Raw genomic sequence first — 10,807 nt, forward strand, 5'->3', positions numbered from 1 at the left:
CAGCAATTTGGAAAGGAAGCAGGGACAAGCTTAGCTCCTTAGATTCCACCGTTCGGTTCTGTTGACTGCATGTCCTGGGTCACGTCTAGGCCTGGTATAGGTACTCGGGCTAACGATGGAGTTCCTGCTCTCATGGAGTGTCTAGTCTGCCAGGGACATTAAATATTAATTAAGGAATGACAGGAAGGGGTTTGAGTATTAAGATAAAGAAGCACTGGAGGCTGCAAAGCAGAGACACCCATAACCTTACGCCAATGGGTGTGTATTACGTATACTGTTGACACTTTGTATTCTGTATTAGAATCATATTGCCATTCCAATAAAATTAGTTCCACATATTCTCTGTAACTACTGCCAGTATTGTGTTTTATGGATTTACTGCAAACCATTGAGCCAAACATTTTGTATGATGGACATTTGCATTATTTCTTCTGATCCTCTTTCTTTTTGTATTGAATTTCTGATGACCTTTCATTTGAAATGATGAAAATAAGTAACAAAATCAAAATGGTAATAGAATTTCTTTCTGTTTGCATTTGTTGTCCTGAAGTTTATGAAATAAATAAAACTTCAAAAGGAACAAAAAATTTTAGTTTCATACAATTCTTTTTATTTTTATTTTTTGGCTGCATTGAGCAACCTGCAGGATCTTAGTTTCCTGACCAAGGATGGAACCCATGCCTCCTGCCTTGGAAGCATGGAGTCTTAACCTTGGACTGCCTGGAAAGTCCCTCATTGAATTTTTTTTTTTTCCATTTATTTTTACTAGTTGGAGACTAATTACTTTACAATATTGTAGTGGTTTTTGTCATACATTGACATGAATCAGCCATGGATTTACATGTATTCCTCGTTGAATTTTTATTTGGCAGAGAATCCTAACATATCTTTTAAAAAAACTTTTATTATTTATTTATTTGGCTGAGGAGGGTCTTTTTATTTTTTAATTTATTTATTTTTGGTTGTGCTAGGTCTTCCTTGCTGCCTGTGGGCTTATCTCTAGTTGTAGGGGTCTCCTCCCTAGGTACGTTGTGCCGGCTTCTCATTGCAGTGGCTTCTCTTGTTGGCAACCGCAGGCTCTAGGGTGCCCAGGCTCCAGAATCTGTGGCTCCCAAGCTCTAGAGCACGGTAGTTGTGGCACATGGGCTTAGTTGCTCCATGGTCTGTGGGAACTTCCAGGACCAGGGATCAAACCCGTGTCTCCTGCATTAGCAGGCGGATTCTTTTTCAGAGAGCTGTCAGGGAAGCCCCACGCTGGATCTTAGTTGTGGCCTGTGGGATCTTGTTCCCTGACCAGGAATCCAACCCAGGCAGCCTGCATGGGAAGCAGGACCAACCAGGGAGTCCCTGGAACATATATTTACTGCTGGTGTGTAGATTTAGTTTTGACCGCCTTGCTTATTTACACGTTGTCGTTCAGACCGTACAAGTTGAGAATGGCTGGATGGCTGCAGCTGTCCGTCTGCGGCTTTGAGGGGCGCTCTGCAGAGCTGCCCATCACACGCTCAAGGACCCCAGCACGACTGCTTGAGGATGACCAGCAACACCTAGCCTCACTCACCGCCGCAGTCCTGAAGGGATGAAGTCCCTGTTCTGCTGCCAGGCCTCAGAGAACCAAAGGCGCGACACACTTAAGTCCAATGAGGCTGGTTTCCTGCTGCAGAAACCGCTGAAGCCGTCTGGGGGAGGGGTTCCCCTTACCTGTGTGAAAAAGCCGGGAAGCTGCCAGCAGGGCCTTCGTGAGTCAGGATTACGGATAACCTGGGGAGCGATGGGTACCGGCCTGCCCCCTGAGTCAGGCTGAAGGAGTAGCCGCTAGCGCCCCGAGGCTCATTTCCTGGAGGCCTGGGGGTGGATCGGCGTGTTGTGTCAGGAGCACTGGGCACACAATCCTTCCGGGAATCTATGCGGTTCTGTGGTCGGCGCCCATGTGGATTAGACTGTATGACTCTCCTGCTAGGCTTGCTAAGGGCGTCTTCTGCTGGGATTTCTCCTAAAAGGGATTGCAGGCACCTGAGACATATCTCCAGCTCCACCACTTTGCAGATCTGGAGACTGAGATGAGATCTGGAGAAGTTTCCTAAAGTCATCCCAGCGATTTAACAACAGAAAGGCAGTAACATCCTGGCCAGGGGCGGAGTGATGCCCACCACGTGAGAGCTCTCATTTATCAATGGTCTGAAACAGTATCAAACCAGTGGGATAAATCAGGGTTCTAGTCTTGCCTTGCCGCCCATTAGCTGTGAGACCTTGGACCTGTCAGTGTGACTGACCCTCAGTTTCATCTGTATATCATTTGCTGTGTTCTATGCATCACTGTTCTAATTATTGTGCATGCATCAAGCCATTTAATTCTTAAAATAACCCAGTGAAGAAGGTACTATTGTGAACCCCACTTAAAGATGAAAAAATTGAGACACAGAGAGGTTCGTTCATGTGACTATTGAGTGGCAGAAACTTGATATGAACACAGGCAGTTAGGCTCTAGAATTCATGCTCTAATCACTGTGTTAGGTGGACTCTGACCCCCCTGCTTGTCAGCTTATTTTTATAAAGGCTCTGTGAAAGTGTCCTGAAAATTCAGGCATCACTGTAGGACAAAAGACTTGGTTGTTACCATATTTTTTTTTTAAGGCTTAAATAAATAAAAAGAGGTAGAGGGAGAACTTACAGATTAAAAGAGATTTAAGACACCTAAACAATTACAACATTTGGACCTTATTTGGGTCCTGCTTCAAATAAACAAATTGTTAAAGAAAATACAACTGGGGAAATGTAAACACTGATATTTGATGATATTAAGTAATTATTGTAAATATGATGGTGATAAATGATTTTAACAAAAAGATAAAGATGGATTCAGAGATAGTTGCTGAAACATTTACAGGTTATATGTTGTCTGGGATTTACTTCAGAATAACCAGAGGATGGGGAGTGGGAATATAGATGAAGCAAGATTGTCCATTGTTTAAGCATCATTGTTTAATAATGATCTAAGCTGGGTGATTGGTGTATTTGGGTTTATGATGTCAAAGCCCCATGGACCTACTGTTGGGAAGAATGACAGCTGATAGGGAGAGGGGGGTCCGATGCTCTTTTGGAGATTCCTCTTCTAGGGTGCCACTGATTTCAGGGTGACCCCAGTGCTTCCTACATGGAAGACCCTTACTGGATTCTTCTGGCCTGCATGAATGCATGAGCATATAGATGAATGAATGTGAATGAATCTGGTCCACGATGAGTTGGAGAACCAGTGTCACAAGATCAGAGACAGAATCTAATTTCTAGGTCAAATAGAATGATGAAATGATTCTGTATGTTTCCCAGTTAACCAAATTGTGTATTTAAAGGCATCTTTATCTATCACTATCATAAGGACCAAAATACTCCTACACCTTCCTGCCTTATCCTGGTAGACAAAGTACATGAAAAGATCTACTAAAACCTCCACTCTGAAGCCATATCCCCACTATTCATACCTCTCAGAGACTGCTCCAAGTCCCATTGCTTATTATCTTTTGCTTACTCAGCCCAACATCTGTCCCAACATCTAATCAGTACTACTGATTAGCCTAAGTTCCCTGGCTTCAGGATTGTCTGTATCCTACGCTTGCAAATCACATCGCTTTTCTATGGCCATAGAAATTGGTTTAGGGATGGGCATTTGACTCAAGCCAAATCAACTGGGGACCAGTCAAAACCAATCCTGGAACTTTTGTATAAGTGACTGGAAAAGAGGCACATAAATTTTGCCTTTGGACTTGAAGTTGGGGAGAGAGACACCTACACAAAGAGAGAGTCTGTTCAATAAAACCGACTGGAGAGATAGCAGAGTCTGACATCATTTGACCCCGTGGATCCAGCTATACCTGAGGCCATACACACTGCACTGCATGTGGTATGGTAAGACAGATTCTAAAGTATTACCAGTACAGTCTTACGGTAGCAAATCACATAGAGAATAACCATTTAACAAGCAACACGAGACTTCTAGTCTAGACTTCTAGTCTAGTGTTGCTTGTTAAATGGAAAGAAGAGCTATTAATTTTTATACTCTTGTATTTGATTACAAACTATAGAAGTAGACAGGGAGTAGAAAACTATGTCAGTTCCAGTGGTTGGGTAAGGTAAGGCATTTGAAGAAATTAAGATGATTCTTTTTATCATTCCGTGCATTCTTCCTGAGAGCTGAGAGAAGCTGCATGACTAGACAGACTCCCCCGCAGGTGGAAGCTGTGGATACCTGAGTGTCTTGGCTACGAATGCGGTCAGCTGACTTCATCCTCTGTGCTCAGCTGCCCTGTTTATGCCTGGCAGTAGCATCAGACAGATCCAGGTTGCGGTGATGAGTCACTATGGGCTTTCCCCAGCTTCAGACACGGGGTGCGTTCACATTTTATCCTTCAACCTTTAACTGCCCCAGTTGGAGCTCCTGAATGGAATGAATGAAGTCTGGCCTTTAGGTGTTTTCAATGAGCAATTCAGTGTTTATTGAATTGAAATCTCTGGGTTGTAGATTGAGGTTGATAACAATGTGTCCCTTTGTAGAACTGAGGAGAGTATGTATCATTATGCAAGCTGTAAGACCAAGGGGCAAGTTACCCAACTTTCGTTTCCTCCTCTATAAAATGAGAGCAATAATAGTGCCTACCTCACAGGGTTGTTGTGAGTTTAAGTGAGTTAATGCCATTTAAACACTTTCAATGGAGACTGGGGCTATGTAAATATTAAATATAGTTACTCTTGAAAAATAATAACTTTCTGTTTCAGACAAACGTTTCCTCTAGAACCCGGATATCTGAAACAAAACTAAGAAAAGGCAGCACGTGAGGATTCATGCAAATTGATTTGTGAGCGTGTGCACACAAATCTCACACAGCAGTACTTTGAAATTTTGTTTTTTTTTTAAATTTTCTGAGGTATTGAGGCAGTTGGAAAGCTGAAGGGGAAGGTTCTCAACAGGGAATGAAGGGGTTTTCTTTAGGGTTCTGCTAGGTGTCTAGTCATAGGCAAGCTAATTAAAATCTTGTCATCATACTTACCCAGACAATGGTTTCTATAAACTGCAGTAGTTAAGCTGGCAGGGGTTTGAGAGAATTCTTTGAAATATCCAGGAATTACAGGAAATGGTAATAATTTAAGACTTTTACCTAACATTCACCAGTGTCTCCAGGAGATGATGAGTGTGGTGGTGACAAGCAGCTACTAGTTTTTTCAGAAATGGCATGGTTTTGATTTAAATTTGTAGAATGCTGTTAAAACTTGTTCTTTCCTTCCCTCTCTTTTTCCTTCCTCTCCTTTCTCTCTCTTCTTCTCCCCGCACCTTCTTTCTCTTCCCACTCCCTCTACCCTACAGGAAGTATCTTCTCCCTTCTCTATAGAACCAGCCACTTTAACACTTTATTTGTTTAGGCTGCGTTGGGTCTTAGTTGCGGCCGTCAGACTCTGCTGCAGTGTGTGGCCTTCTCTGTAGTTGTGGCATGTGGGATCTTTGTTCCCTGACCAGAGATGGAACGCATGTCCCCTGCATTGGAAGGTGAATTCTTAACCATCGGACCATCAGGGAAGTCCAATGATTAATCACTTTTTAACAGTTTGCCATATATCCTTCTATTCCTTTTTCTATGTATTTACACACACACACACTTAAAAATTGTTTTGCAGGTGGGTTTAAAAATTGTTTTATAAATGGGCTAATATTTTGAGTTGCCTTCTAAATTATTTCTTTTTCACTTAAATGTCTTTTCTTCCCATGCCAATTCATATAGATGGATCTCTTTCTTTTGAATTGTTGCTTACTATTGCCTTGTATGGGTGCACCATAGTTTTATTTATCGATTCACTGCCTGATGGAATTTGAGTTCCTTTCCATTTTGTGCTCTTATAAACAACCCTCCCATAGGGCAACAGCAGAGTGCATTTGTCACGAGTAACTTTTAAAAGTAGCTTGCTGAAATTGTTTCTAGATTTAAATTGTAGAATACATCTTCATTTCATTCTGGTTTTCTGGTCCCTATGGTACTTTGTGGGCTGGAGCCTTTGGATAGCCACATTTTATTGCTGGCTAAAACCATGTCGTATCCTTTCAACAAGGATATATCCAGATAATGGTGACGGTCACAGAAAGGTGAAACATGCATCGCAATAAGGCATTCCTTACTTCTTAAGACCAACCCACAAGTGTCACAGAGAGAGTGGCAGCCAAAATATTTTTTTAAATGCTCAGAATATCAGAGGTAGTTCCCTTCAGCTGTATAGGCTGGCAACACTTTGTACCATTATAAAGTCTACCTCTTTTATAAGCACTGGTACCCTGTCCTTCTAATTAAATTGTACGTATGTACACTTTGCAAGTCTGCAGCTGGTGCCCGTCTCCACAAGGTGCTCGTCTCCAGTATTTGTGGTTCGTGTCCTGTACTAACAGAGTATGCTTTACTATCTCTGTTTAATAAAACACATCTGTTTTAAAAAGCATGAGACCTAGATTTGCTGAGTCAGATGTGGTCTCATGCATTTTTTTTCAACAGCACAAGCTCTACCACAAGGATTTGGGAAACTTATTATCTGACACAAATCTGTTGGGGACTCCTGGGTGGTCAAATGACCACAAATCATGGAGCCAAGGGTAAGTTCAAAGTATCTGTTTAGTAAGCGACTGGATACTCTGAGACAGTGCTAACTCAAGGTAGCCAGTTCAGAGTGAGATGAGGTGCTCGTCCTAGAATGTAGATCAACACGTGGTTTCAGTGGGACTTCCCTGGTTGTCCATTGGTTAAGTCTCCATGCTCCCAGTGCAAGGGGTGTGGGTCAGTCCTTGGTTGGGGAACGAAGATTTTGCATGCTCTGGCCAAAGAATAAACAAATATATCCTAAAAACACATTGCTTTATTTATGGAGAAAAATCTCACTATGAAGATATGTTGACCAAATAGTGGGCTTGGCGATGTAGCTGACATCTTTTCTTATGCGAACTCCTTCAGTTGGACACTGGTCTCTGAACCACATGATGAGTAGCACTGTCTCAAGTGCTTCATGAAATGGGATGAATGAATGAATGAGTGAATGAGACATATCTAAGATGGATTAAGTGGTTTTTCAGAGTTGACATGAGAGGATGTGATTAAATAAAATTTTCTTGACTTTCAGTGGGACGATGTTCCTTGCTAGTCCTTGAGCTGCCAGAGAGAGGGAAGGTTTGTTCAAGGCACAGATAGATCACCTGGCCACTGTGGCTTGTACTGCTTTTATTCCCCATCAAGAGCATGTCTCCCCTCTTGTGCTCTGCCCTTCTTCCTGTTCTTATCTCCTTTCCCCATTATCCTGCCATAGGATTTAAAGAAAGAGAAACAATGCATGGGAAGCTCATTGTGTGGTCTGTATTTTACAACCAGGTATATATAATTCTCATCAACAGGGTGCGGAAGGTATATTTTCTACTTTGTAAATGCTCATAGAGGTTCGGTAACTTGGCCCAGGTCCCACATGCTGTAAACTGGCAGGCTTGAGACTTGAACCTAGGTCTCTTTGATTTTCCCCAGGTGGTTTGGTCTCCTACTCTCACATCTGAGGAGGCTGCTAATAGAGTCCCAGGCCTGTGACAGAAGTTTAAAAGTGTCTGCATCGACACACTTGAGTTCCATTTTGGAGCTTGGAGGCTCCATACATTTCATAGTCACCTACTTTAACTGCCACGGTCCTGCCACTTTGCTTACTTCTGTTTGTGTCATATAAGCAAATGTGTCATTTGCTTACTTCTGATGTGTGCACCCCTGTAGGCTGCGTATGCCTTCATTTTGTCATCTTTGCATCCCTCACAATACTGTATGGGGCTTTGAAAGCAGTACACTCAATGGGTTATGATGTTAAATTGGCTATTCTATAAATTTATTTATGTGCCTAAAAAGCAAAAGTGAATGTCACTCAGTCATGTCTGACTCTTCACCAGGCCAGAATACTGGAGTGGGTAGATGTTCTATTCTCCAGGGGATCTCCCCAATCCAGGGATCCAACCCAGGTCTCCCGTGTTGCAGGCAGATTCTTTAGCAGCTGAGCCACCAGCTGAGGTAAATATTAAAAGAAGGAGACTGAGACTCAAACACATAAACTTTAAGATGTTGTGGTATGAATTCTATTGCACATGTGCATCTACTATTAATAATAAAGCAGTGCACAGTGAGGAGAAAGGCACCAGGAAGCTCATCCTCCTGAAATGCACTCCTTGGCATTCTCAGATTATTGCTTTTGGAACTTCTTACTAGTCTCTAACCTTGAGGACAGGAACTGCTCTTTTCTCTGTTGGTTATTTAGTGCCTAGTGTATTTTCTGGCATTCAGTTCCTGAAACTTGAAAAATATGTGTGAAATTGTTGATTGTGCTAAGTTCTCAGCATTTCCTCTTAAACTGCAGTTACTGGTGCTTGTTATGGACCCCCATGCAGTTCTTATTACAGGTTGTATCTGGCTGCTGTTCCTGCGTTTCCTGGTCCTGATCCAATGTTTTCTTCTGCCAGTTTTATCTCTTCCAGCTCCTGCTTTGCATCGGGTATACTTCTGTGATTGGAAGTACAGCTGGGAGGAAGGTAAGGGATGTGGGAGCATGGGCATCGTTGTTTCTCCTGAGTGTTAGAAGTGTGGTGAAATGAAGTTTGAGGAAGCAAAGTCTGGAGGTAATCAGGTGTAAGCCTCCAAGAGTCATTCCACTGTAGCATGGAATTGTGACAACATGTATGAAATTCTGTCTACTAGGGAAGCTCACGAAAGATTCAGTGTATAAGGTTTACTGGAGGCTGGTTATATAGGCACTCTTTACCTAAAACATTGTCAAATTCCAGACTCCTGGAAGGAAAGCAGGTATTCTTCGTAAACCACATTGTGTCTACAAACTGTTAAGGCACATAGAGGCCCTCTTATCAGTTAGGGAATGATGGAAATCCTCCTGAAATCCAAATTCCCAGATGCTAGCCAAGAGTCAATTCTACAATCAGGCCTTTCTAAGGATAGCAGTCTCAGGCCTGCTATGTTAATCCCTTTTTTCAGACCCCTTAGCTTCTGATTTGTGGGTGGGGTTGGTAAAACTTTTACAGATCTTACAGGACATAGGAGGAGTGGCTCCCATCTTATCTCCATTTAATTCACCACTCTGGCTCCTGCAAAATTTAGACAGAGACTGCAAGATGACAGAGGACTAAAGCAAATTCACCCAAGGAGTAGCCCTGACAATGGCCAAGTACCAGCTGTGACATCTTGCTTGACTCAATTAACATGGCTCTGGGTGCACGGTAGGTGATCCAGTGATTAGCTGGGTGCCTGCTTTACCATCCCTACTGAAAAGAAAAAAAAAAAACAAAACCAAAAAACAGGATCAGAAAACATATTAACATGGAACTAACAAAAAACAACATTAACAGCCTAGGTTATAACTCTCTTGCTTCTGTTATGATTGAAAGAGACCTAGACCATGTAGACATTCTACAGAAAATCACTATATTGATAGATTATGTTAATCAAACAGGATGTACAAGCTGTGACTAGTAAATCTGAAACCTCGATAAAGTAAAGTATGCTCTAAAGGGTGAGATGAAACTCACAAAATTCAGGGGTCTATCACACCAGGAAACGTCTACTTCTGCGTTATTGACTATGCCAAAGACTTTGACTGTGTGGATCATGACAAACTGTGGAAAATTCTTCAAGAGATGGGAATACCAGACCACCTTACCTGTCTCCTGTGAAACTTGTATGCAGGTCAAGAAGCAACTGTTAGAACTGGACACGGAACAATGGACTGGTTCCAAATTGGGAAAAGAGTACATAAAAACTGTATACGGTTACCCTGTTTATTTAACTTATATGCAGAGTACATCGTGCAAATTGCTGGGCTGGATGAAGTACAACCTGGAATATCAACATTGCCAGGAGAAAATGGCGGGCTGGATGAAGCATAAGCTGGAATCAAGATTGCCGGGAGAAATATCAACCTCAGATATGCCGGTGACACCACCCTATGGCAGAAAGTGAAGGGGAACTAAACAGCCTCTTGATGAAAGTGAAAGAGGAGAGTGAAAAAGCTGGCTTAAAATTTAACATTCAGAAAACTAAGATCATGGCATCTGGTCCCATCACGTCGTGGTAAAAAGATGGGGAAACAGTGGAAACAGTGACAGACTTTATTTTTGAAGGCTCCAAAATCACTGCAGGTGGTGACTACAGCCATGAAATTAAAAGACACTTGCTCCTTGGAAGAAAAGCTATGACCAACCTACACAGCATATTAAAAAGCAGAGACATTACTTTACTGACAAAGGCTAGTACAGACAAAGCTATGGTTTTTTCAGTAGTCATGTATGGATGCGAGAGTTGGACCATAAAGAAAGCTGAGTGCCAAAGAATTGATGCTTTTGAACTGTGGTGTTGGAGAAGACTTTTGAGTCCCTTGGACTGCAAGGATATCAAACCAGTCCATCCTAAAGGAAATCAGTCCTGGATATTCATTGGAAGGACTGATGCTGAAGCTGAAGTTCCAATACTTTGGCCACCTGATGCTCAGAATTGACTCATTGGAAAAGACCCCAATGCTGGGAAAGATTGAAGGCAGGAGGAGAAGGGGATGACCGAGGATGAGATGGTTGGATGGCATCACCGACTTGATGGACATGAGTTTGAGCAAGCTCTGGGAGTGGGTGATGGACAGGGAAGCCTGGCATGCTGGAATCCACAGGGTTGCAAAGAGTCAGACATGATTTAGTGACTGAATTCAACCACACCAGGAAAATTTGAGGTGGGGGGAGTCCAGTGACCAAGGGCATGCT

This window comes from Muntiacus reevesi, chromosome 22 (assembly GCF_963930625.1).
Source record: "Muntiacus reevesi chromosome 22, mMunRee1.1, whole genome shotgun sequence".
Taxonomy (NCBI): Eukaryota; Metazoa; Chordata; class Mammalia; order Artiodactyla; family Cervidae; genus Muntiacus; species Muntiacus reevesi.